The 12,259-nt window shown below is 41.5% G+C and overlaps 2 long non-coding RNA genes across 2 annotated transcripts in view; one reads left to right on the top strand and one right to left on the bottom strand.

Moving 5' to 3' along the window:
• The window catches only part of LOC127614559 (uncharacterized), a 135,832-nt gene that overhangs the window by 52,755 nt on the left and 70,818 nt on the right, over positions 1-12,259 (top strand). The gene's annotated exons all lie outside the window — the stretch shown is intronic.
• LOC127614574 (uncharacterized) lies at positions 9,604-9,819 on the bottom strand. Its single transcript, XR_007966618.1, has 2 exons — positions 9,706-9,819; positions 9,604-9,634 (listed from the first exon to the last, which is right to left on the bottom strand). It is a non-coding gene; the product is annotated as an uncharacterized LOC127614574 (long non-coding RNA).

The following is a 12,259-nucleotide window of genomic DNA, read 5'->3' as shown; positions in this document are numbered from 1 at the left end:
TGGCATCATGTTTGGAAGTAGGAAACGTAACTACATCATCACAGCCAGTTAGGATAAGCAGTAGAGGAATTGAGTGTTTTAGATGTCACTCATCTCTAACTTTTACCGTTTACCTCACCTCTGTACCCCCCTGTCTACTTTTTCACCTTCAGTTTTTAGTGGGCATGAGAGGCAAAGACGAGGCCATGGCCATCGGTGGCCACTGGTCTCCCTCTCTGGACGGAGCCGAGCCAGAGAAGGATATATATATATAGATCGATATATATAGAGAGAGAGAGAAAAAGAGAGAGAGAGAGAGAGAGAGAGAGAGAGAGAGATTTGTCAGTGGTTAACCAATCACATCATTAAAGACTGCTTCTATGAGCGTTTAAATTTTAGACTGACATTTTGGGTCTATGGCATCTACTGTATTGGAGTTTTTCATACAGTGCATACATTGCAAATGACATAGGAGGATGCTACGTTATTTGCACATTTAATGAACTTTAAAACAAGATTTAGAAGAAATGTGCAAGAATGACGAGTGCAAAAAAAAAATCTGATTAAGAAAAAAAAAAGGTAAAAACTTAAAAGATCAGGTCATCCCTTGTCAGGGATCATTGATCTCAAAGCTAAAGCAGATGTGTAGCCTCGTCCCACTGCCTATCATGCAACTAATCTGTTTTCTAACTCATAATCAAATTCATGAGATGTCCACAAGTGTCGGTGACAAACGGACAGAGCAGTTCGTCAGCTGTACTGCTCTGCAGTTAAAGGTAATGAGACATCAAGTTTGCTTCATTTGGTGTGAATGCTTCATGGCTGCAGTGAGTCAGTGTCTCAAGGATTGTCCGTGGACTTTTATGATGCCGCAGTCCAGCCAAATTTTTGTTTTTCTGTTTGCTCATTTTGTTTTGTGTACAAAACTTTGGAGCAAATGAAAGATTTTAGGTTTCAGATATACGGAATTGGCCCTAATCCTCTCCCGTACAGATACAATCACGGAAAAAGCAAATGACTCAATGGTGAGATTTAACAATCAAACTCAAAAGGAGATATTTGGGGTTTATGAGCATATTAAACAGCTTCACTGATTGGGACACTTTGTGGTTATGATGATGAGTGAACGTCTAATATTAAGAGTAGTGGCCTGAATGTGTGTGCTGTTTAGCAGTGAAATTTATGGGATAGGATGGGGGGAGTCGGGGGGGTGGGGGGGGGGAGTCAAGAAGGCAATAATCAGGCTGCTTCAAGCATGTTCTCAGCTTGAATGAGTCACTTCAAGATGTAATGCAGTCAGATTCATTTACTGTATAGCATTTCAAATTACATTGTGCCAGAGCTAGTCGTCTGAGCTGGTTTTATCTGTTTCCAATTGCATATACACCATAATTTGGTTGTTACTGTTTGATAGGCAAAATTTGGAATTTTTCATTTTACAGGTAGTTAGTTTTTATATAATTTTTACGTTTTTCAAGTTCAGGTGTGGATTTCTTTGTCTCTTTTTATTTTTTCAAAAATAATATGCTTTAGTTTAATTTTAGGCTTTTTATCAATTGGGCATCTGTCAAGCCATCCATCCATCCATTTTCTGATCCACTGATCCTCACAAGGGTCGTGGGGGACCTATCCCAGCCGTCTTCGGGCAGCAGGCCGCTTATACCTTGAGCTGGTTGCCAGCGAACACAGAGACAAACAACCATCTGCGCTCAAGCATACACATACCTAAGGACAATTTTGAGTGTTTCATTAACCGGCCATGCATGTTTTTAGAATGTGGGAGGAAACCAGAGTACCCTGGAGAAAACCAACTCAAACACAGGGAGAACATGCAAACTCCACACAGGAAGGCCGGAGCCGGAATTGAACTCTGCACCTTTGCACTGTGAGGCCGACATGCTCACCAGTCATCCACCAGGCGGGGCAAGGAATATATGTATATGTGCATGAATGAGTTGGGGAAGAGCAAGCCTACAAGGAGAAGAGCTTGACATTAAATACTTTGGGTCAACAATCCAAAGCAATGGTGAGTGTGGCAAGGGGGTGAAGAAATGGATCAAGACAGGTTGGGACGGGTGGAGGACAATGTCATATGTGGTAATGTGATCGAAGAGACTCCACTAGGAAAAAGGGGAGTATAAAAGACAATGGTGAGGTTGGCAATAATATTTGGATTCAAGACAGTTGCACGACAGAGACAAAAGGAAGGTGAATTGGTGGTGACAGGAATGAAGACGTTGAGGATCTCTTTAGGAGTGACCAGGTTAGATCATGTTAGAAATGAGCTCATTAGAGGGACAGTCATGGTTAGATGTTTTGGAGACAAAATAATGGAGAGCTGCCAGAAAAGAATGACAAAAAGAACTCCTATAAGAGAAGGTTGACAGATGCAAGAAGGGAAGACATGATCGATGTTTCCATTAGAAAGGAGGATGCAGGAGGACAGCATCCATGGAAAAAGCGGCCCCCTAAAGGGGCACACGAAAGGTAAAGAAGAAGATGTATGGCCTATCTGCTAGGTCTACACAAAATCCAGCCATCCATGCATTTCTTTCAACAGTTTATGCTGCTTAGGGCAATGTACAACTGGAGCCTTTGTTATCTTTGGGCAAAGTGCGGCCCACAGCCTGGAGTAGTTTCAGTCAATCACACCATCACTACATGGGAACTGAACCTAGTCAGACAAGCATAAAATATGCATGCAAATTTAATTACAGTGGATCCCATTTTATATGCAAATATGCACCTCCCTAGCGATGTGGTGTGGGATGCTAAGATCAGCTCGAAATTGTGCCCTGAATGCTTCAGAAAGAGTGAAAATGTCATCACATCTTGAGATTTGATGAAATCACAAAAACGTCAGTTTCCTTTGGCAGTCATTGAAGTCAATGACACCTTTGCTTTTCTTCCTGTAGAAGAAATGCTGTCGAGCTCCAATTAGAGGCATGGCCTACTGAGGAAATAATTTGACATCAAATGGAACATTACCATCTGCCCCGCAGCCTGGTGTCAGAAGTTGAGCAGCGACACGCTTCTTTGCATATCTTCCGAGAGTGGCCAGGTACAGAAGATAAAGGGCGCGCATCGATGTGATGTCAGGTTGGCGAGTACTTTGATGTGACCAAATTCATCAGCCGATTACATCAGCCCATGTCATTTAGAGTCTGGCCTCCTTCATCATTTTGGGGATCCACCTTGTCGAAACCGCCTGCTTTGTAGCGACGTGGCTTCCCTGTGAAGCAATTACAGCAGCAGAATATAGATGCTTAACATCATCTAAACGCGCTGAGAGAAGCCGCTAGTGCCATCACAGACCCGCTCTAATGATGCTGTGTGCTGTCGACCGTCACACTAAGTGGGCGTAACGACTAGTTTCCGATTCAACAACGACACAAATAACATTTAGAATGTATTTTTATTCATTAAATGATGCCATCGTTTTCACTCTCTTCGCTTTAGCATTACCATGACCTCACCACAACACAATTGTATTGATGAGCGGGATGGCGCTAAAATGCCTGCAAAGGTTATATTTGCCATTACCGGTGAGAGCAATGCCTCAAGAGATATTGGCCCTCGGCTGAGTTAGTCTGATAGTAGTATCTTATTACATCTTATTCTCAGCCAACCCTCAATATGAATAAACCATCAGAATCAGTGAGTCAGGGTTGCGTGTTGTCCAGCTTTTGCAATTGTGGCCCAATTACATAGTTGGTGTATAAAAACACGCGCACACGTGGAGGGATTTTGCATTTGCCACCACCTCCCGTCTCTCCATGGGCCAAAAAATAGAAGAAAAAAAAACCCCGCACATATCTTCATAGCTAATCCTGCTGGAGGCATCCATGATAAGCACATTAGATTTCATTTCTGCGTGTGAAAAAGATGCCACGGTGTCTTCGCATCTGCGTATCACTTTCGGCTCATGTTCATTTCAATTCAATTTTATTAATCCCAAAGGAGGAGATGGATTTAAAAGCGAGAAAAGTGCCTCAGACAACACAAGATAACGGATGTCAACAGTGAGCGAGGTTTAGATTGAGTGAGCAAGAGAAACATTCGATTCAATGTTGTGTCTTTGCTATGTTCAAGGACAAGGAGAAGTGTTCTAAACCTGTGTGTTTAATTATTTTATGAAAAGAAAAGTCGTTAAAAGAAACTGTGATGAGCAAATTGCTCTCGAACGTTTTAACTGCGGGGTCAAGGCAAAATGAGCTCGAGTGAAACAAATTATGTCTGCATTTTGACTTAAAAAAAACACGTAATAGAAGAGCGCACAAAGGCTTGTTTTTCGTTTTTCAATTTCCACTTTTTAAACAAGAAATGGGCTAGGGCTCATTCCTGTTCAGTGGAGACATCAACGCCGCCTCTTCGTCAGAGGGCAGCTGTGAAAACACTCTTATCAGTACGCATTTTATATTAGGAATCTGTTACAGTACAAAATTCACTTTTTGCGTCGACCATTTAGAGGAGGGGTGTCGAACTTTTTTTTGTTTTTTTTCAATCTGGAGTTATGTCTTCCCTCGGAGGGCCGTGAAACCACAAAATGATCACTTGTACACAACAAATGAATAGATTATTCGTTTTGAAATCAGTCAAGTCAATTAGAATAGTTTCTTCAGTTATTGTTCAAGTGATTGTAAACCGGGAAACAAAATTATTATTACGCATGACATTTCCGTACAGATGACACACATGATTTGCTTTCGAGGGCCACCTAAAAAGACCTGGCGGGCCGGATCTGGCCCCCGGGGCATGAGTTTGACACTTTTGATTTAGAGTATATTCTCAATATTGTGAATTGTGGCTGACAGAGGTTAGGTTTGCCTCAAATTTTGTCCTGCTTTCAGTTCGTTGTTGATGGTGCTGACAATCTGATGCAGAGAAATCTTTGAGTGGCATTCAGAGATATCTTTGAAAAAAATCAATTTTATTTACCGGTATATATTTTTTCATCAACAAAATGAAAGTCACAGAAAAAAAGTTTGACGAAAGGAACAAAATTGTTTTTCAATTGTATCAATATGCCAAGACGACTTCAAAAAGTGGGCAAAAATGACCCCTTGTTTCTAATTCAAAACAATTAAATGGCCTGTGATTCAATGTCAATGCGAAGCGGTGTAATACTGTTGGGACAAGAGCAGAGAGAAGCATTCTGGGTCAAGCACAGGACTAAGATTGCAATAAAATCCATCTTTGCAGTGAGATTCCCGTCTATCAGTTGTTTGTTTGGCTACTGGATTCCCACACCATCGCTACCAACGGATGGCTGGCTTAACCCGGCCGGCTCCCCGACGTCTCCACTCCTTTCACAGTCAGGCGTCAAAAACTTTGGCATTGTGTAATTTTTTTTTGGCACCGTACTAGATCTAATTATGTGTACCAGTCTCCAAATACATCTACCTTAAAATTAAGTGGGATAGGTAAATACCTGTATGAAGAACGAGCTCGATTTCCGCAGTCAAAATTAATTATCCTGCTGCTCTTGCGATAAACATTGAAATACTGCATAAAAATGATCACATTTTAAACGAGGCCACAGAGGGGATTCCTCTCTACAGCATATCTAAAAGTAGACACGGAAAGCACATTTTTAAATAACCATTTTTTTGAGAAGAGCGCAAAATAGACATGCCATTGGCGATAGACTGGCGCATGTGCAAGTTAAAAAAAAAAGCTTTGGCTTACATTATACTGTACTAAAATGTACTAACTAAGCATTGTTCATTCGTAATTTTGTGATTTTATTTTGTCTGTAGTGCATGATTTACATTCTGAAAATTTCCCCCCTAATTATGAAAAAATAATTACATTTCAATCTTTTCTAATTATACCGATACCAAGATAGGATTTTCATTCTGCATTTTTGCCGACAAGTATTGTCCATTCAAAATGTATTTGTGAGTATATGTTTCATTTTAGTCCAAGAGAAGACAATGGCTAACAATTCAATGTTCAAATTAGGTTTACAAAGTAAAATGATTTTCATGTAATAATCAGTTGTATTATGTCCTGTTTGACATGTTCGGGGGTACATGAGCCAAAAAAGCCTGAGACCCACTGGTATATGGCATACGGTTGTACCCATAAGTTTGGGAGAAGCGCTACAATAGTGTGTGTGTGTGTGTGTGTGTGTGTGTGTGTGTGTGCGTGTGTGTGTGTGTGTGTGTGTGTGTGTGTGTGTGTGTGTGTGTGTGCATATATATCTCCCGTTTTCAGGATTAAAGTCTACTTTTTGGTTAACTCCATCCATCCATCCATCCATCCATCCATCCATCCATCCATCCATCCATCCATGGGTGCTGGAGCCTATCCCAGCCGTCTTCGGGCAGTATGCAGGGAACCCCTTGAACCGGTTGCCAACCAATTGCAGGGCATACATAGACAAACAACCATCCGGGCTCACATTCACACCTAAGGACAATTTAGAGTGTTCAATCAACCTGCCCTGCATGTTTTTGGAATGTGGGAGGAAACCGGAGAACCCGAAGAAAACCCACACAGGCACGGGGAGAATGTGAACCTTTCTGTACTGTGAGGCCGACGCGCTAACCAGTCAACCACCCAGATGTTTTCTATTGACATTAAGCTACTCAACATGAGGTTTTGCCTTCTTGCGCCACTCTGAGTCAGCTCATCAAGCTTTCTATGCCTAAAAACCCAACCTTAATAACTAAAAAACAACCCCAAGAATATATGAAGCTAAGAACCGCAACATGCAAACGGAGCCTCAAGATGTGAACAAACGTTGACCATTCTTCGTAGAAATGTGTTCATGGCGCATGAGAGATTTTTTACATTACATGTTTGTTCCCACTGGCTGCTGCTGGCTGGCTTCATGTTCTTTCCTCTACCAACCAGTGCCCTCTAGTGAACAATATTTACAATCGTGACAGTTTCACAATTAACCGTATTTGCTATTTTTCCACAGAATTCAACATACAACCATTGCATAATATTGGCTTGATCACTTTATGGTCATAATCCCACAATATTAGCGGTGAATGATTTTACCATTTGCAGTCGGCGGTGTCTGTAATTGCCGAGCCACAACTATGCCCAAAAATAAATACATAAATAACGAGCCCGAAGCGACAAATGTGAGCAATAAACACGCATAATTTTACCTCTCAAAAGCTGGTGGTTATAATTTCGCTAGCCTACATAATGCGCATTCTCAAAATGTTTAAACCCCAGGCCAGGCCGTAATCTGAACTATTTATGAGCGAGTCATCCGCTTCCCGGTCATTTAGATGATTAACGGTAACTAGATGATAAACCAATGAATATAATATCAGGAGTGCTGTGAAAACTCAGGAGAGAACATTTATTGAAGTAAATACACAGGAAGTCATGTTCAGGTAATTATTTGACTCGCACTTTAATAAAATATAATTATTTATGTTTCATTTCCCATCCTCAAAGGCCATTTTAACATCCAAACGAAAGCCTTTTCTTCTCGTATGTAGGACACTGAGCTCCTGGGAGTCAACCAGTAATGCTACACCGTGACATTTTCTCGGCCACGCGGGAGCTCTAATAACGAAAATGGGCTTCTTCTCTCCACGCTTTGAGACTAAAGGGTGAGATTAGACTTTTGAAAAAGGATCGCCAGGAGATCAATGATTCATCTCACTTTATTACTACTATGCATAAGTCATGACCCGGGGGTTTCATTCGGCTCATCTAAAGTTTTACATCTTGTGAACAAATATGGAAGTGTCTCATGAAGTGAACACGGACATTAACTTCGACTTCAGTGGAGTGGATTTTGGAAGGTCGAGCAGGGCCCCGTTTATTTGGAGCCCCGAAGTTTGACTTGCAAAACGTGTTTATGTGTTTATTGATTTTTTTTCCCTCCTGGTAGTCGAGCTTTCATTCATGTTTCAAAAACGTGCATGAAAGAGACTAAGTTGTCCGTTGGTGTGAGATTGAAAAGTGATTGGCTGACATCCAGACCAAGATGTACCTATTCTCTCACACAAAGCCAGCTGGGATAAGCTCCAGCCGCCCAAATTAACACAAATGGTATAGAAAAAGGATGAATGGATTTTTCCACGAAAAATTATCATTAATGGACTGCCAAAAATACAGTACATGTGACACAGCGGACGGTTGCCGCAAAACAGTCCGCAGATAATAACTACGCACTCATTTACAAGTACTGGATTTGGTGTACGGTAATTATTTGTACATTTGGGAAAATTGTCTTTTTTTCCATTTTGCAGCACTGCATTGTTTTTTTTTTCTTTCAGACATGGCCAAAAAGGTTTTACACATGTCTTTCATACTGTTTGCTCATTGTGGAGCTGAATGATTGCCAGATCTTGCGATGCCATTTTTGCAGGACAAATAGCAGTTGTCACTCCCGCACGAAAGCAGATGAGTGGCATAGGCCTGTAATCACGAACGGGCACCTCAAGGGGAAGAAAATGATGTCCACACTGAGGGCCTTTGACTGAAAGGGTTTCTAGAAAATAGCAAAACATTGGTGAATTTTAAAGTGATATATTTTCCCGAGCACCATTGCCACCTGCAACAGTAACAAATCACATCTTGAGGTTGCCGGGTCTTCAACAAATTGAAGGAGTCGCTTCAAGGGTTGAACAGTCACCAGACAAAAAGCTGCATTTAATATTTACATCCATCAATTGTCTAAAACACTTTTATTTTCCATTTGGGTCATGGGTAGCTGGAGTCTATCCCAGCGGAATTTCGGGGAAAAGCTGAATAAAACCACGTACTGGTCAGCAGTCGATCAAAAGGCACAAATAGATGGACAACCATTCAAACTGGAACCCAAGCTACTAGATGGATGCCAAGTGAGTTAACTGCTAAACCGTCAGTGACTACGTGTCAACATTTTAATATTCCAACCTGTCATAGAGGTATAAATAGATGTTAACGGCTGTAATACAAAACATGTATTAAAAACAGGAGAAAGAGAGAGGGAGAGGGGGCTCTTTCTGCACTACACTTTTTAACTTTATCTTTTGGGATTTCATTTTATTCGTTACTACAGTAAATATTCTCTAGTACGGACTCGCGTTTGCGCTGTCCAATTTGTCCTGATAACAGAAATTCCTCATTTGGGAAATGAGCATGGTACATGTCCTTTATGGACCTGCAAGTATGTTGACAAAATGCACGTGTAACAACACAATCAATAAAATACAAAAATATACTGCCCAAAATTTTATATAACAAAAAGTGCAATACAGGTGTATCCCAAAAAAAATCACAACAGTAAAAAACATACAGCATTTTAATGTTTATTTTTTTCTGTCTTGGGAAAAAAAATTGTATTTTGGATTGTTTTGTTGGATGCATTCTTTGGTTTATGACAATGTTTGCGTGCGTGTCATACAGTTTTCTTGCTAGTTGCAAGTAACTGTCCCGTTGATCACTGATGTCTGGTAATTCTTGTGCATACTGAAGGATTTTTGTTGCCATTTGCATTGCTTCCTTGCTGGATGGTGGCTTGTCATCAGGAGTTGAATCGATGCCTTGTTTTTTAAAGTTTCGTAAATTTGCGTCTTTCCGACTCCCAGTGTCTGCTGGATATTTTTAACTTTGTGTCCAGCCTGCTCAAACGGATGCATTTCACTCGCTCCGCTCCAGTCGTTACAGTTCTTCTCTGTTTCGACGCGATGATCTACACGACGTAAGTGAATAAAGTTAAAATCATTCACAATTACAGTAAAACGCACAGCAATAAAAACTCACTTACACGTCGTCGTTTAGAATCTGATGATCGAAAAACGCGAAGTGAAAACTTGTTTCAGCGTCAGTATTTTCCGTCGCATTGGGTGGGCGTTGCGTGTATTTAAGCTCCCGCGGCATTACTTCCGGTAACAATATTTACTGTATACCAATTCACCTCAAGGCCAGAGGAAATTGAATTTATAATTTGCTTTTCATTTTGGTTGCAAACAACACAGAGAAGCAATAGTACTCAAATGCATGCAAGGAGTGATGTCAGAGTGATGGGGTGCATGAATGGTTCAGTGCCCCTGAGATTCAATGCCTTGCTCATAGATATGTTGATAGTCGCCGGGATGCAGTTTCCCGAGGCCCAAGTACGTATGAAGAAGCTACTGTCGCCTCTTCAATAGGATCCAAGAGGTGCTGCTGCATCTAAATGGTGTGGGACAACCACAGTGACGAAAATACAGTGGGTGTGTCATGATTACCCGCTTTGTGACCAACAGGTGGCACTGCAGGGCTTCACCAAGGGTATCGCACCTGTTGGTCATCATGCCACTACTGTAATTCTTTTCTTTTAAAAGCAGTGCCTCGCCGACCACGCTGTCATGTTGTTTTTGCTTCTTGCCATGGGTTTTTGTTTGTTACTTTGGTTCCTGAGTATTTTTAGGAATTCGGTTGTTTTCCCTTCCTGGCTCCCTATAGATTTTAGAGTTCTTTTCAAGATCCTGTTATTTGTTTTCAAATCTCTAAATGACCTCGCGCCACCTTACCTCTCTGAGCTCATCCGCCCCTACACACCTGTTCGGCGCCTCAGGTCTGCGGACCAGACATTATTAGAAGTACCAAGAACTAACCTGAGGCTCAGAGGGGATCCAGCCTTTTCTGTTGCCCGTCCCTCTCTCCGGAATGACCTCCCACTGAACATTCGGCAAGCCTCCTCGCTGCCCATCTTTAAAACCCGCCTCAAAACTCACTTGTGTTCTTTGGCATGACTCAGATGTGTTCTTGGTTTTGCTGCTCTGTGCTTTCTACCGTCTTTGTTACCGATTTGTTGCTTTACTGTTGTATATGTTAGTTGCTCCATGTACAGCACTTTGTATGCAGTGATGGTTGCTTGAACGCGCTCTATAAATACAGTTGAGTTGAGAGTTGAATTTGGGTTGTAGGGGGTTTTTTTCAGTGTTGTTAATACATTTTCTTAAGTCTGCTCTGCTCCTCCCTTCTGCATTGCTTTTTGGATCCCCCACAACTCATGTGACATGACGGTGTGATAAATTTGTGAGCTGTGTCTATTCACATCAAGACAAAACACAGCTAATGCAGGCAGTGAATGCCGGCATATTTGGGGTTCAACGTTCGCTAATGTACCTATTCACTGATTTTATTCAGTATTCCACATTATTGGCTGAAAAACTCATCTATTCATTTTTGTGCTCAGGCCAAAACCATGTATAGTATAAAAAGTGCTTTGTTGCCATCTTCTGACATTGGAAAGGTGTCATTTGGAAATTTCCGTAGGGGATAGAGACCGAACCCTACTGTTCACTGGGTTCACGGATTCTCTGTTACGTGTTCATTCATGATTTCTGCCCTGGGATGGGGATCAGTCTTAGGTGCACCCTTCTTCTTGCTCAGGTAGGCTCCAGCTTACCCGTGACCCGAACGAGGGCTCGTATGGAGAAGGGAAGGATGGATTATAGTTATTTATTGTTTAATGAATCATACAGGTGTCATGTCTCTTTGGGTTTGTTTTGTATTGAAACAGACATAATGTAGTCAACAATATAATCCTGCTGTCTCACATGATGACGTGACATAATTGTGACTTAACGAGCAGGCTTTGTAAAATTTCCTTATTGTGACAATCACCCTCTGACATGCTGTTGCAGAGAAGCTAGATTGGTCACCCGTTCACTCCCTCGAACAGCTGTTGTCCGTGGTTTTATGTTGCGTCTTCAACCACTTTCACCACGACGAGAGAATCTTTGTGTGCTCTCGAGACCTGTGTGATGATTGGTCAATAGTCATCATGAACAGCTCTTTCTCGATCAGAAGAGTAACAGGGTGATTGAGTTCAGAAGGGTCACCCTCGTCTCTGTTTCACTGTGACTCATCATCAACACATTTAAGAGGGATTATCTGGAGCCTATCCTGATTTTGTGCCAGAGGCTTGGTCCACCCTGGAGTGACTGCCAGCCAAGCACAATTCTCACATCTATGGATAATTTTAAGTGTTCACTTGACCTAACATGCATGTTTTTGGAACGTGGGAGGAAGTCGTAGTAGCTGGGGAAAACCCACACCTGCAAACTGCAGGCCTAAATTGGGATTCAAATGCCAGGCCAGCTGCGAGGAAAACATGCTAGCCATACCTCTGTGCTGCTTTGTTTTTATTTAATCATTCATTTTTTTCCTGAAAGAAAGTGATGACATAGTAATTTGTGGTTCTAGTATCCTTCACGTTGGAATCGACACAATTATCGGCAATACTTCAAATTATGATGCAGTGTTGTGCTAAGGCAAGGTATGAGAAAACGTAAAATACTAAGAGGCCATAACCAATATAGAGTAG

This window comes from Hippocampus zosterae, chromosome 14 (assembly GCF_025434085.1).
Source record: "Hippocampus zosterae strain Florida chromosome 14, ASM2543408v3, whole genome shotgun sequence".
Taxonomy (NCBI): Eukaryota; Metazoa; Chordata; class Actinopteri; order Syngnathiformes; family Syngnathidae; genus Hippocampus; species Hippocampus zosterae.
This window is presented reverse-complemented; position numbering and strand designations above follow the sequence as displayed.